Source organism: Muscardinus avellanarius (assembly GCF_963383645.1).
Source record: "Muscardinus avellanarius genome assembly, chromosome: 1".
Taxonomy (NCBI): domain Eukaryota; kingdom Metazoa; phylum Chordata; class Mammalia; order Rodentia; family Gliridae; genus Muscardinus; species Muscardinus avellanarius.
In genome coordinates, this window is record NC_137786.1 from 13551558 (window position 1) to 13566173 (window position 14616).

Genomic DNA, 14616 nt, shown 5'->3' on the forward strand with positions numbered 1-14616 from the left:
CATTGATCATTTTGACAATTATGTGGTGTGGGGATCCTCTTCTCCAATCCTGTCTAAAGGGAGTTCTATAAGTTTCCTGGACCTGTGTATCAATCTCTTGCTCTATGTTTGGAAAATTTTCTGCTATTACTTCCTTGAAGAGATTGTTGATCCCTTTGTTTTCACCTTTTTTTCTCTTCTCTGTTCCAATTATTCTTAGTTTAGCTCTCTTAAAATGGGCCTATATTTCTTCTATGTCAGATTCCTGCTGTCTGATTTTTTTTCTGAGTTATAAATTTTGCATTCATTTTTGGAGTGATCATCTTCTAGGAGTGAGATTCTGTTCTCCATGTGGTCTAATTGATTGTTTATAGTTTGAATTGATGCCTTTACCTCAATGATTGCATCCTTTATTTCTTTTAGACTCTGACTGAGTAGAATTTCATTGTATATACATACTACATTTTTGTTATTCATTCATCTGTTGATGGGCACCTAGGTCTTCCCATAATTTAGCTGTAGTGAATTGTTATGTTACATCTTGTAACACACAAATAGGACAGGAAATGATCTTTGTTAAGCAGGTGATAATTGGGAATCATTAGCCATGATTCTGATTTCTGTGGTCTATTTGACTTTTCTCTAGACACTTTCTGCATTTATGCTTCATTTATTCCACTTACCTAGGTACTGCTGGTTTTTACCCCTCTGCCCATGACACAGCCTTCTGAGATTTGCTTTCTACTAGTTTCCTTGAGTTAGTAATAGAATATTGACCATTTTGAGATTATTTCACTTAAGAGAATATTATTTTAATTGGACATAGGAGACTTTATTAAAATGATTATCACAGGATGTAGTATGATGTAATTTTATGCATTTTTGTTCTTACTTTTTGGTAGTATCTTTTTCATGTGTAATCTTCATAGTCGAAAAAACTTAGTTGCCTCATAAATCAGGCTACCAGTACCTAATGAAAAATGTCACATGAAATTTGAGTTAAGGGAAGTAAGTACCAGTAATTTATTTCCTCTCATGTCAAACATCAGATTTCTGTATCAATTTCCAACAAAACACCTTGCAAAAGGAGGCCTGAAAAAAAGTGACAGATAAGCTACCTGCTTATTAAGTTGTTGTCAAGGTGAAATTGTGGTGGAAGTGAACTGTGTTAGAGATGGAATACTCCTGGATTCAATCCTCAGTATATAAAAAGGAATAAGTTGATAGGCAAAGAAACAAGTATCTCAAGATGTTACTGGTATATAGGTATTGGATTTAGGGTTATTTATTACAAACATCTTTTAATTTTTCCATACATTTTAAACATCTTTCAGTATTCAGCTGAGAAAAATTTCAAAGAATAATCACGTATAATATAAAGCTAGTAATGATCTCCAATAGATTTATAGAGACAATAAAATTTTATTTAAAATATCAGCAGGAATATTTTTTTTGGTAAAATTTAAGAGACCTGTTCCCAACCTTTTGAAGACAGAGGGGGGGGGAGAAAAAACAAGAATGATAAAATGCAGGAACAAGTTTGGAGGACTTATATTGCATTATCTTAAGACTTTCCATGAAGAGATAATAATGAAGATAGTGTGAAATTGGCCTAAAGGTAGACATACAGATTCATAGAACAAAATAATGATTTAAGAAGTATATGGAGTGATTTATCTATCTATTTTTGAATATAAGTGCCAAATTCAGTGTGGACAGGGACATTTCCCTTCAAGTTTCCTAGAGTAAGTAGATGTCTGTATGAAAAAATGAGCTTCAACTCCTATTTTGATCTTATACATAAAACTTCACCAAAATTAATTATAAACTAAAACAAAAATTTTCCAGAAGAAAACATAGAAAAGTGTCATATTGACTTTAGGGTAGATGTAGTATACCTAACCAGGTAAAAATAAGTGAAGGAAATGTTTCCTTCAAATCTCATATTACAATCCTGGATGATTTTATTCATTTTTATGGTTTGTGTGCTCTGAACATTATGTTTCTTCAGCCTGAGCTTCTCTCTTTTATCAAAATGTAGTTTTGCTGCTACCAGGAATCTCGCTCTGGAAGTTTAATGGTAAAACCCAAGCAGATATGCAAAGTGAGTGTGTGTGTATGCGTGTGTGTGTGTGTGTGTGTGTGTGTGTGTGTGTGTGTGTTTAGTGCTTGGGATGAAACCCAGGAACATTCTACCTTTGAGCTACACTGAACCCTATTTTATTTTTTAATTTGAAAAAAAGGTCTCAGTAAGGCTGGGCGTGGTGGTGCACACCTGCAATCCCTGTACTTGGGAGGTGGAGAGGTGGAGATAGGAGGATCGCACAGGTTCAAAGCCAGCCTCACTGGCTTAAAAGACCCTGTTTCCAAATAAAAATATAAAAATAGGTCTGGGAGTGTAGTCTGGAGGTACAGGGTTTCCAGGAACCCCAGTACCACAAAATAAATAAATGAATAAATAAATAAATAAATAAAGAGTTTCAGTAAGTTGCTGAGGCTGAGCTTAGAATCTTTGATCTTCCTGTCTCAGCCTTCTAAGTACTGCAACTATAGGTGTGAGCCACCTATAATCACACCCAGCTTATAAAGTGATTTTTAAGAGAAGTGCAGGTGGGTTAGACTCTTGGTTAGAGTTTTGAGCATCTGTTGTCTTAGTTCCCTGTTGCTGCTATAACAAATTACTAATTTAGTAGTTTAAAGGACAAATTCTTTGTAGTTCTGAAGGTCAAAAATCCCAAATGTGCTAATATCAATGCTTTTGTAGGGCTGTATTTTATCTGAGGGTCTACAGGAGAGTCCATTTTCTTCCAGAGGCTCCTTGCATAAAACCTGGCACTTCCTCCCCTCTTCAAAGCCAAACACCACAGAGCCCTGACTTGTGCTTCCATCTGTGTGTCTCCTTCCTGACTGCTCTTCTTGTTTTTCTCTTTCATTAATATGGGCATTTTGTTTCTATGAGGTACACCTAGGTAATCCAGGTTAATGTTTCCATCTGAAGGTCATTAACCACATCTTCAAAGACCTTTTAGTTATGTCAGGTAATATAATCAGGGTCCAGGAATTGGGGCCATTATTCTGTATGTCATATCTGATATGGTTAGATACAGAACATTCCCGGAAGAGCTCATGTGTTAATATTTAGAGTTGATACAATTAAGTCATAAGGGTTGTAATCTCACCAGTGTTTAAATCAATTGGGATGGGTTTACTGGGTGGTAACCTAGGCAAGTGTAGTATGCCTTAGGGACTGGGATTTTTTCTTTGAATTATCTTGCCTGTTGGCTGTTATAGTTAGATATAAAATATCTAAAATGTCTATAATGTTTAAAGTTATATATAAATGTTTCTAAAGAGTTCATTTGTTGATATTCAGAGTTGATATAATTGAGTCATGAAGGTTATAATCTCAGTAGTGGATAAATTCATTGTAATGGGTTAGCTGGGTCGGACCTGGTAGTCCAGTAGGGATGTGGCTGGAGGTGGGTCTTTGGGTGTGTACCATTCCTCCCCCTGCTTTCAGCCTCCATGATGTGAACACAACACATAGGGGATCTCTCTCCCATGCCCTGAGAGCCTTGATCCCCAGATTTACATGGAATGAGCCCCAAAGCGTAAAAAAATATATCTTCCTTCCTCTAAGGTATGTGGTCATATATTTAGAGTATGGCTGCAAGAATGCTGATGGATACATTGACTCTCTTGCTTCTGATCTCCATAATGTGATAACAGAACACTTGCTCTCTCCCTCTCTCTCTTTGCTTACTGCTACTATTTTCTGAGATCCACAGAACCCAGCCTCAAATGAATTTAACCCTGAATCTCCATAATTGTGAAAAAATAACTCTTCATGCCTCTAAGTCATGTGGTCAGGTCTTTTGGATTACAGCAGTGAGAAAGTTGACCTAGGTATCTGGGTAGAATTGGGATAGTTAGAAAAGAAATATTTTTAAGTCGGGCATGGTGGTGCACACTTCTAATCCCAGCATTTGGGAAGTGGAGACAGGAGAATTGCAGTTTGTGTACAGCCTCATCTATTTAGTGAGGCCCTTTGCAACTTAATGAGACCCTGTTCTAAAATAAGAATAAAAAGTAGGGCTGGAGGTGTAGCTCAGAGGTTGAATGCTTCTAGGTTCCATCCTCAGTACCACAGAAAAGGAAATATTTTTCAAATTATAATAGAATGTGTGTACTATGTTTCAGGACAATGAGGAAGCTTTCTTTTCTTAAAAAATTATTGGAGCCAGGAATGCTGGTACACACTTGTAATCTCAGCATTTGGGAGGCTAAGACAGGAGGATCGAGGTTCATGGCCAGCCTCAGCTACTTAGTGAGGTCCTTTGCAACGCAGTGAGACCCTGTGTCAAAATAAATAATAAGAATTAGGGCTGGGGGTGTAGCTTGGAGGTAGAATGCCCCTGGGTTCCATCCCCAGTACCACAAAAAAAAGTTGTTGGCATATTGCAACTATACACCACAGTGAGGTTCAACGATTTGAAAATACCATGTAGAGAGTTCTTTGCATACTTCCCAACAAGGAAGCTGTCTGGGTTAGGGTTTCATACTGGGGTATATATTGAGAGAACTATATTATGAAGAATCCTGATTTTCATGATCATATATTTTGACTTTTTAGTTCAATTAAATAATTTTGAAGTTTCTAAAGTATAGAATCAAACGTCTTTTATGTGTATAGCATCTCAAGGGAAGTTGTGACCCCATCCCCTGCCTTTAGGAATGTAAAATGTGATGATGCCAATTTTATTTTATTTTATTTTATTTTTTTCATATTTTTATTTTTTATTTTATTTTATTTTTTTAACAATTTTTTATTGAACATAAATAGTATACATTTAAACTATATTTGGTGCCCTCTCCCCCCGCCCCCATTTTCCCTTCCCCCCCTCCCACCAATGGTTGTCCAGGTTAACCATGTCTTATTCATAATTTTACACATGTTCAGATGTAAGATACAAGACTAAAAACTTCTAGCTATTGCTTTACCTGGGGCACAGATGGAGAGTGTTAGCCAGCCTTTTTACTGCTGGATGAAGGGTGATTCTGTTTTGAAAGTGGTGATACAAATTCTCTATGCATTACCTTCCAGAGGCATTGATTTATTAGCTTGTCCTTTGGCTAGATGAAGAGATAGAATGTGTCTGGGCTTTTCTGCCAATCAAAATGTTTTGGGGATACAGATGCCAAAACTTCAATGCAAGTACCATGACAGTCAATTAGCATGCAATACTTTTACATTCCATGGGAGATAATATTAGACCTTTGAAATCCATCTGCATTCAAGGGGGATTTTTCTATACAGCCTTAAAAGAATGCTGACTTGGTTATCAAACCCTGAAAAGAACTTAATTCTGTACATATTTTCAGGCTTCAACTTTATCTAACACATTTCTTCGCAAAGGTTTTACTCTTTGGAATTCTGTCTCTTTCCTGTACTTATTTAAATACCCTACTCCATATTTTCAGAATTTTCTACATTAGCATGACTAGCTAAGAAGTCCTGCATATTTATGGCTACAGACAGTATTTCATTTGTTAAGAAGTGAATTATAAATATATATAATTAAAGAAGCCTAACTCTTAGCAAAAAAAAAAAACAACTTAGAAATAAATGTCTGTAAGAAAAGAATAAAGAGTTAATGTTCTTCTGTAGTTTTCCCTTTGTCTGCTTTTTTGTATTCACATTAATCTAATATTGCACCTGTATGGGACCCACTTTGAGGTTTTGAAATATTTTTTTCTAAATATATGTGTTCATTTTGTTTAGCATCTTATGAGCAATATCTCATAAGATAAAACTTCAAACCATCTATCATTAGTTTTATATCTAACATGTTTTTAATTCTCAGTATTACCAACACTTCTCAGTATTACTTGAGCAATTTATATCTCCTGTTTTCATACTCAGTATCATAACAACTAAGTCTTCTTTTATAAAGATACTTTTTTTGGTCACAAACCAGAGTGATCTTATTCTTTGGAAATGTTATTTTCTTAGTTCCTAAGATCCTAGTATATTTTTTATTTTTTATTTTTTTCTTGGGGCATTCTACCTCTGAGCTATACCTCCAGCCCTATTTTTTATTATTTATTTTGAAACAGGGTCTCACTGAGTTGCAAAAAGCCTCACAAAGTAGCTGAGACTGTCCATGAACCATGATACTTTTGTCTCAGCCTCTCAAATGCTGAGATTACAAGTGTGCACCACCACCCTGGCTCTCCTAGTATTGTTATTGGCATAAAATAATAATCTAGGAACTCAAGCTTCTAACTGAAAGATGATCTCTCTGTCTTTCTCACTGTGAGGGGTAGAGAAATAGTTTATTATGTAAGTTTATTTTCTATTCAGAACTGTCCGGGAGTTTTTCACCTCTTAAGTGTTTAATTGTTATATATTTCAAACCAGGTGAACTAACATTCCTTCGGTAGGTAATTCCATATGAAAGATTATAAGAAGCCATATATAGTTTGTGTGCTCAAATAAAAAATGAAGGGATGCTTCTTATGTTCTTTTTTTGTTTGTTTGTTTTTGTTTTTGTTTTTTATTTTTTATTATTGGTGCAATGTATTCATACATCATATTGGGATACAAACTTTTGTAGACATACATGCACACATCGCCTAGTCAGCCCCCACCCGATCCCCACCCCATTCTCTCCCCATCCCTCCCTCCCTCCCATGCTTGGCTTAGTGGTTGACATCTAGTATTATAGAAATTTATCCAAAATTAAAAATGATAATCTCACATAACAGTTTCATTTGTCTGATACCAAGCTTTTGATGACTTAAAGATAACATTTCAATATTTTTTTTACTTTCTTTCTTACCAGAGAATATTTTTTTTCTATTTTTTTAGGTGAAACTATCATATATTTATATATTTATTTTTCAGAAAAAACTCTATCCTAATATGGAATATGGACTCTAGATACCCAAAACGATCTTGAAAAAGAACAAAGCTAGAAGGTATATATTTTCTGATTTCAAACCATATAAAGCTACAATAATTGAAACAGTGTAGTACTATTCTAAAGGCAGATATATAAACCATTGGAGTTAAATAAAAGCCTAGAGCTAAATTCTTCCCTATATTGTCAAGTTATTTTTGACAAGGTTTCAAAGAACATTTGGTGGTAGAAATAATAATCTTTTAACTAAATATTGTTGAAAAATAATAATTACATGGAAAAGAATAAAGTTGGACCCTTACCTAATCCCATATACAAATATTAACTCAAAATAGATAAAAGACCTAAATATAAATCTTAAGACTATAAACTTTTAGGAGAAAATCTGGGTCATAAAACCTCACAACACTGAAATTGGCAGTGATTTCTTAGATATGATTTCAATGGCACAGGCAACAGAAGAGTATACAAACTCCCTAAAAAATAAAAAAAAATTGTATATCCAAAGACAATATAAACAGAGTTAAAAGTTACTAATAGAATGGGATAATATATTTCCAAATGCTATATCTGAAGGTATATTAATATTCGAACTAGAAACCCTAAAAATTAACAACAATAAAGGCAAACAATACCATTTAGAGATAGGTAAAAGACTAACATAAGTAATGAATCTCCACAGATAACCAATCTTAGTTGACTGTTGGATGGAAACTCTTGTTTCTCTGGTTCTGGTGTGTGTTACCTATTTCTTCTTTGTAGTTAATCTCTTTGAGTATTTTCTCTAGTGCTGGTTTTGAAGACAAAAATTCCTTCAGTTTCTGTTTGTCATGGAAGCTTCTTATTTTTTCATCTAATTTGATAGAAAGTTTTGCTGGGTAGGAAATTTTTGGCTGGAAGTTGTTTTCTTTCAGAGTTTGGAATATGTTACTCCAAGCCCTTCTGGCTCTCATGACTTGGTTTGGGAAGTCTGGAGTGATTCTAATTGGCTTGCCTCTGAATGTCACTTGGCCCTTTGTTTTTGTTGCCTTTAAGATTCTCTGCTTGGCTTCCACATTGGTCATTTTGACAATTATGTGGCGTGGGGATCCTCTTCTCTGATCCTGTCTAAAGGGAGTTCTATAAATTTCCTGGACCTGTGTATCAACCTCTTGCTTTATGTTTGGAAAATTTTCTGCTATTACTTCCTTGAAGAGATTGTTGATCCCTTTGGTTTCACCTTCTTTTCCCTCCTCTATTCCAATTATTCTTAGGTTAGCTCTCTTAAAATGGGCCCATATTTCTTCAATGTCAGATTCCTGCTGTCGGATATTTTTTCCTAGATTAGAAACTATGCGTTCATTTTTGGAACGATCATCTTCTAAGAGCGAGATTCTGTTCTCCATGTGGTCTAATCGGTTGTTTGTACTTTGAATTGAGGCCTTTACTTCATTAATTGCATCCTTTATCTCTTTTTGTCTCTCTCTGAGTTCTTTTCGAAGCACCTCTATTATTTCTACAATTATTTTCCTGATTTGATCTTCTAGAAATCTCTGATTTTCTGTTTTATCGGGTTCTGATGTTGTGGGGTTGCGGGCATTCATTGCTCCAGTGTTATTCCTCTTTCCCATGATTTCGGAAGTTTGTGCCTTCTCTGGGTTCTTCCCTTGGGTCACTATGACTTCACTTAAGGTGCTCTGGATCTCGAGTCAGTAGTATCTCAGACCCCACTACTGCTTTACTGGGTTGTATCACAGAGTCTCCGACCCAGAGAGTCAATAGAGGCTGCTTTAGACTGTGGGGGGTGCCAGGTTGCACGTTCTCCTATGGTGTGATATCTCTGCCACCTCCCCTCCCCCACTGGGTCAAGTCCCAGGGAGTACAATACTGGGTTTTCTCCTCTGTGGCCCTCAATTTGACTCACTGTTCTTGAGTACGCAGATGTAGCTGTACTGGATTTGGGTGAATTCTCTGCTGCTGCCGCCGGTGGCAATATGGTGCTGCTGCTACGCCCTCGGCCGTGAGGCTGGCATATTTCTTCTTGGTTTTGATTTCCACTCTGAATCCCTGCGGCGTGTGCTGAGCTCAGCCACTGGGAGCTTTAGATTTTACCTGCGGCGAGAAATCCCGCCTGGCTGTTCTGCAGCGGCTCACTTCGGCTTGCTGTAGCCGTCCGGTGAATTTGCTGCTGCCGCCGGCAGTATGGCGCTGCTGCCGCGTCCTTGGGCGTGAGGCCGGTTATCTCCTCTGTGTCTCTGAGCTCTGTTCTCAGTCCACTTTCTCTCTGGAGCCTGGTGATTTTTTTGTTTCTCTGGTGATGGTGTTTTCTGGCTATGAAAGGCGCTGATTTTGTGGTAATGGAGATTGGTTGTTAGCGCGGCTCTCCTTCTTATGTTCTTGAGCACCAATAGACAAAACATATCAATGGGGAAAGTACAGACCCCAATTTCAGCAGGAATCTTCTGTGTGTTTGTGTGGTACTGGAGGTGGAAACCTGGGACATTCTATCTCAGCCCTACCTCCCTATTCCTATTATACTTCTTATTTTAAGAGAGAATCCCACTAAGTTACTGCTCTCAATCCTGTGCTCTGCCAATCTTAGCCTCTCGAGTACTAGGATTATAGGTGAGCACTACTATGTCCAGATGCAGGGGTCAGTTTTAATTAGTCGATGACAATGGATCCTCTTCACCATATGGTTAAGAATTTTGACCAACCTAGAGAGACGGGATAGGAGTGGAAGATTGTTGATTCTCTGCTGAGATGTTTGTTCATTGTCCTTAGCAATGACTATTTTTAAGGGACAACTCATAATGACACTGTGACAATGGCCAGAAATGGGTAATTTGGCAGGCAAGGAGTAGAGACAAATTATCTGTTGAGAAAAGGAATAAGATAAGCTACTTTAGAGAATATAATATTAGCACGGTTGCTCTGTCTCCAAATTTGCTGTCCATTGACCTTGCTAAAAATTGGTCCATGCTAAATATTAAGAGAACCTTCCCCAACCTTTAACTTGGGCAGGGAAAGTTAAAACTGAAATGGAAACGAAAAGATAAAACTTATAAAGTTTTCCTGTTAATACAGGTCAGGTGGAGAATTGATATATGTGCCAATTGTATTCTTCAGCATTTTGACAGCTATAATCCAAACACATGCCCATGTAACTTAGAGGAAGAAAAATTTATTTGCTCTTGGTTTATTTGGTCCACGTGAGGCCAGGGACCTCGAATCTCAGGACATGGTGGTGGAAGTGAAGAGAGGGAGGGCCCAGTGGGAGGCAGAACTCACATCTCCAGGGACTCACCTTCTCCAGCCACAACCTTCCAGCCCCTACTGGGCCACCACCCAGGTAAACCCATTACAGTGGATCTATCCACTACTGAGATTACAACCAAGCCCCACTTTCAACATTGCCACCTTATTTCTGTGAGTGCTAGGGAACATCCCAAATCTAAACCATCACAGAGATTATTTTCTATATCACTTGACAAGTAAGAGTCTTGGAGGAGTCAAGGAAGTTGCTCAATTAATCTTGAATTTGGGCTTAGATTTTGCTGCCTAAAAACTCCAAGTGAAGTTCAAGAACTCTAAGTTGGAGTCATATGGTATGGGAGCTGCAGAAAGTTCTTGCATACTGGCACAGTTGAGGAGGTGGTAAATGGCTATGGGCCATGTCATCCTACAGTAGAGAGCCAGAAGGCCAATGTGGGCAATGCTAGCAACTAGTAGATTTTGGAATGGTCCCTGTTAGGGGCATGTAAGTTGACATATCTTTTGGACAAATTCTATAAATTTTCACCTCACTGATAGCTGCATGACTGTCTTATCTATTTCACATTTTTGCTTGTTACTTTTTTTGTAGTAACCTATTTAAAATGTCTCCCTCCCTGACTCTTTTTACCCCATCCACTTCCAATACTTTTTTATGTTGTATTCTTTTTCTTTTTCATTGTACTTCCTTCTAATGCACTATATTATGAACCTTTTTTATTTTTTTGTGGTACTGGGGTTCCTGGAAGCCCTTCTACCTCTGGGCTACACTCCCAGACCTATTTTTACATTTGTGTTTGGAAACAGGGTCTCCTAAGCCACTGTGCATGGCTGGCTTCGAACCTGCGCGATCCTCCTGTCTCTGCCTCTCAAGCGTGGGGATTACAAGCATGCGCCACCACGCCCGGCTTCTTTTTTATTTTTTTATGTTCATCTTGATTTTATGATTTATGTCCATCTAGATTTTAAAGAGTAAAAGAGCAAAGATAATAATTTCTTACGGTGTTGAAACCCATTATATAGGGAGCATGCAATAAATACTTCTAAAATGAATAAAGTAATGAAAAGTCTTCATATACTTCAATAATGATTTAAAATAAATTTTAACCAATATTACAAAACACATGACTGCCTTGCTACTGGAAGGCTCTAGATAATAACAGAGTTTTCAAATACTTGCCCAGAATGAAGGGAAAGTCTTAAATTTTTATTAGCTAAAGATATCAAAGGTGTGGATAATCTATCTGGCAACTTCATGCATTTGCAATATTTAGTTTGTAAGTAAATATTTTATATTTAAAATGAGTTCATTTATTCTTCCTTTAGAAGGCACAGTTTCTAAGCAGAAAAACTTTAATATTTGGATGTTGGAAATGAATGTGTAGAATATATTCATATTTGGAAATATAAATTTAACAACTTTCTTTTTAGGAAATTATCTGTATGATCTGAAGCAGATCATTAAATTAAATTAAATTAAAATAATTGACTATTATAAGGAATGAGCAGCAGGCTCTGTGCTTGAGAGATAAATTGCAGGTGGTCCTTCCCAATTAACCTTCACTGTTTAACAAACAACATTCCATCATTACAAGATCTGACCATAACTCTTTGTCTAAAATAATAAAGACCCTCATTTTAGTGCACTTACAAGCTAAAATATATTCTTATGGATGTATTTGGAAATATAATGACCATTAGCCCTCATGAAAATGGGGTGGAAGTGGGAAAAGTGGGCTTGGTTGTAATCTCAGCAGCAGATAGATCCACTGTAATGCATATATCTGGATGGTGGCCTGGGATGGTAGGGTATGGTTGGAGAAGGTGGGTTCCTTGTGCAATAGCCTTGAGAATTATCAATGTTCTCTCTTCCCCTCACTCTCTCTTTGTTTCTAGCCCCCAAGGAGTCAAATAAAAGCCTTGTACTCTCCCTCTCTCTGCTTACCATCACCATGCTCTGAAATCTGTGGTTCCCACTGACATGGACCAAACCCCAAACTGTGAACAAATAAATCTTTCTTCCTCTAAGTTGTGTGGTCAGATTTTGGACAATAGCTGAGAAAATGCCAAATAATACAGCAGAAGATCTAACACAATTTTAAACATGTTTTTGACTGTAACAATTGGTGCAGGTGCAATAAAATATTGCAACATAGATTATAAATATGTTTATTTCTGGTCCCCAAGTGTATATTTGCCATTAACCTCTTGATCTCTTTTCCACTCTGCCTATGGGGCAGCTCTCTAGCTTTGTAAATCAGTGCAAAAGATAATTCTTACTAACCCTTTGTTATACATGTTTGCCTTCCTCTCTTTCTTTCTTTCTTTCTTTCTTTCTTTCTTTCTTTCTTTCTTTCTTTCTTCTTTCCTTCTCTGTTGGGGATTGAACTCAGACCATTCTACCACTGAGTTACATCCCTGGTCCTTTCTATTTCTTATTTTAAGACAAGGTCTCACTAAATTGCCTAGACTGATCTTGAATTTACAATCCTCTTGCCCCAGTCACTTAAGTAGCTGGGATTACAGATGTGCATCACCATGTTCCACTAGCTGTATTTGATTTATATCTATTTAGCATGAGCTAAAGGACACTCCAAACTGGTGACAGATCCTTGAAGATTACCACACTTTGGCTATGAGAGAAGATGGGATTAATGAAAATTTAAATATTCTAGAAATTCTGAGAGCTTATATTGGTATGTTTTATATTATTAAAAACATGCTTGTGTTCAGTTGAAATGTGTCAATAATTTTATATTTTTCTCAAAACACATATATTTGTATATGTGATACATAAACGCATATATAAGACTAAGTAATACATGAATATATGTATGCATGGATAATATATACATATACTTTCAAATTTAATTTTAGAGATTTTTTGAGATTTAAGTTTTCTAATGATTCTAGACTCTACATTGAAATTACAAATTGCATGGTCAATGTAGTGAGATAATTATGTTCCCTACCATTCTTAAAGGGGAAATTACATTTAAAGTATACAAGTGCTATCTTTGTATTTTACTCAAAAGTTTTGGCAAAGCCATAATTTTTTAGTGGAAATCTTTAGGACTACCAACTAGGGAATAATTAGAAATAAAATCAAGTCATGCATTTCAAACAGCAGAAAAAATGAGAATTTTTATGGGAGCCTGTTGTGAACAAATCCAGAGGACATGAATAGAGGCTAGAATTACAAGCAAAGATTCAACTCCTGCCTGAGAGAGCCCACTATCAGAAAATAAGCATTAGTTCCCAGGAGAGGAAGGACACTAAATGGAAAGAAGCCTTTTATTTTTAAGTGATCCTTTGGGGTGGCAGAGGCATTTCCGGGAAGAGCAGGCAGGTCAGATGGCAGGTTCACATGCGATGACTACAGGGCCTCTGGTTTCCATGCAAGGGCATTTTCCTCATACCTCTTCACACCCATGGGGTGATTCTCATAAGAAAGGGAAAATATAAAATCTTTTATATGTTTTTTTTTAAAGTAAGTCATCTATCATCTCTTCCATTTATTACATATTTTCCTTATGTGACAGAAGAAGAAACAGAATGTGGGATTCTTTTGTTGAACAATGGAAACCTGACTTTATATAACTTCTAAAGTCATAAATACTGCTTCCAATACTTTGATATAACATTAAATCACCAAACCCATACGGTTTTAAGGAAACTTCTGGTACATTTTAGTGGGGATACTTTCCTGGTTAGTAAACACAAAACAGAATTTTATTCTTGAAAAAATATCTAGCTTTAATTTTTAACAGGCATTTATTACTTATTTCTTCTTTGCAGTTAATCTCATTGAGTATTTTCTCTTGTCCTGGTTTGGAAGATATAAATTCTTTCAGCTTCTGTTTTTCATAGAAGATTTTTATTTCTCCTTCAAATTTGAGAGATAGTTTTGCTGGGTAGAAAATTTTTGGCTGCAAGTTGTTTTCTTTCAGTGCCTAAAATATGTTACGCCAGGCCCCTTTGGATTTTATGACTTGGTTTGGTAAGTCTAGAGTGATTCTAATTGGTTTGCCTATGGATATCATTTGGTGTTTTGCTTTTGTTGCCTTTAAAATTTCTCCTTGGCTTTTATGTTGGTCAGTTTGACTATTATGTTGCATGGTGAACCTTTTCTCTGATCTTGTTTAAAGGGAGTTCTATAAATTTCCTGTACCTGTGTATTGAGGAGGCTGCTTGGAATGAATTTACTAGTTAGAATTTTATACCTTTCTTGCCCTTTCAGAAACAGCTTTTATTAATCTTTACAGAATTATGTTGTATGTTGAACATGAAGTAGAGGACATAGAATAGTGTTGTGGCATGGATTCTGTCCCATATCCAAATTCATAGGTTGAGGTCTTAAGAAAGTAATTAAGGTCAAATGGAGTCATTAAGGTAGGACTCTAATAGTACTTGTGTCAAAAAATAAAAAAAAATAAATTTTATTTTATTGGTACACTATAGT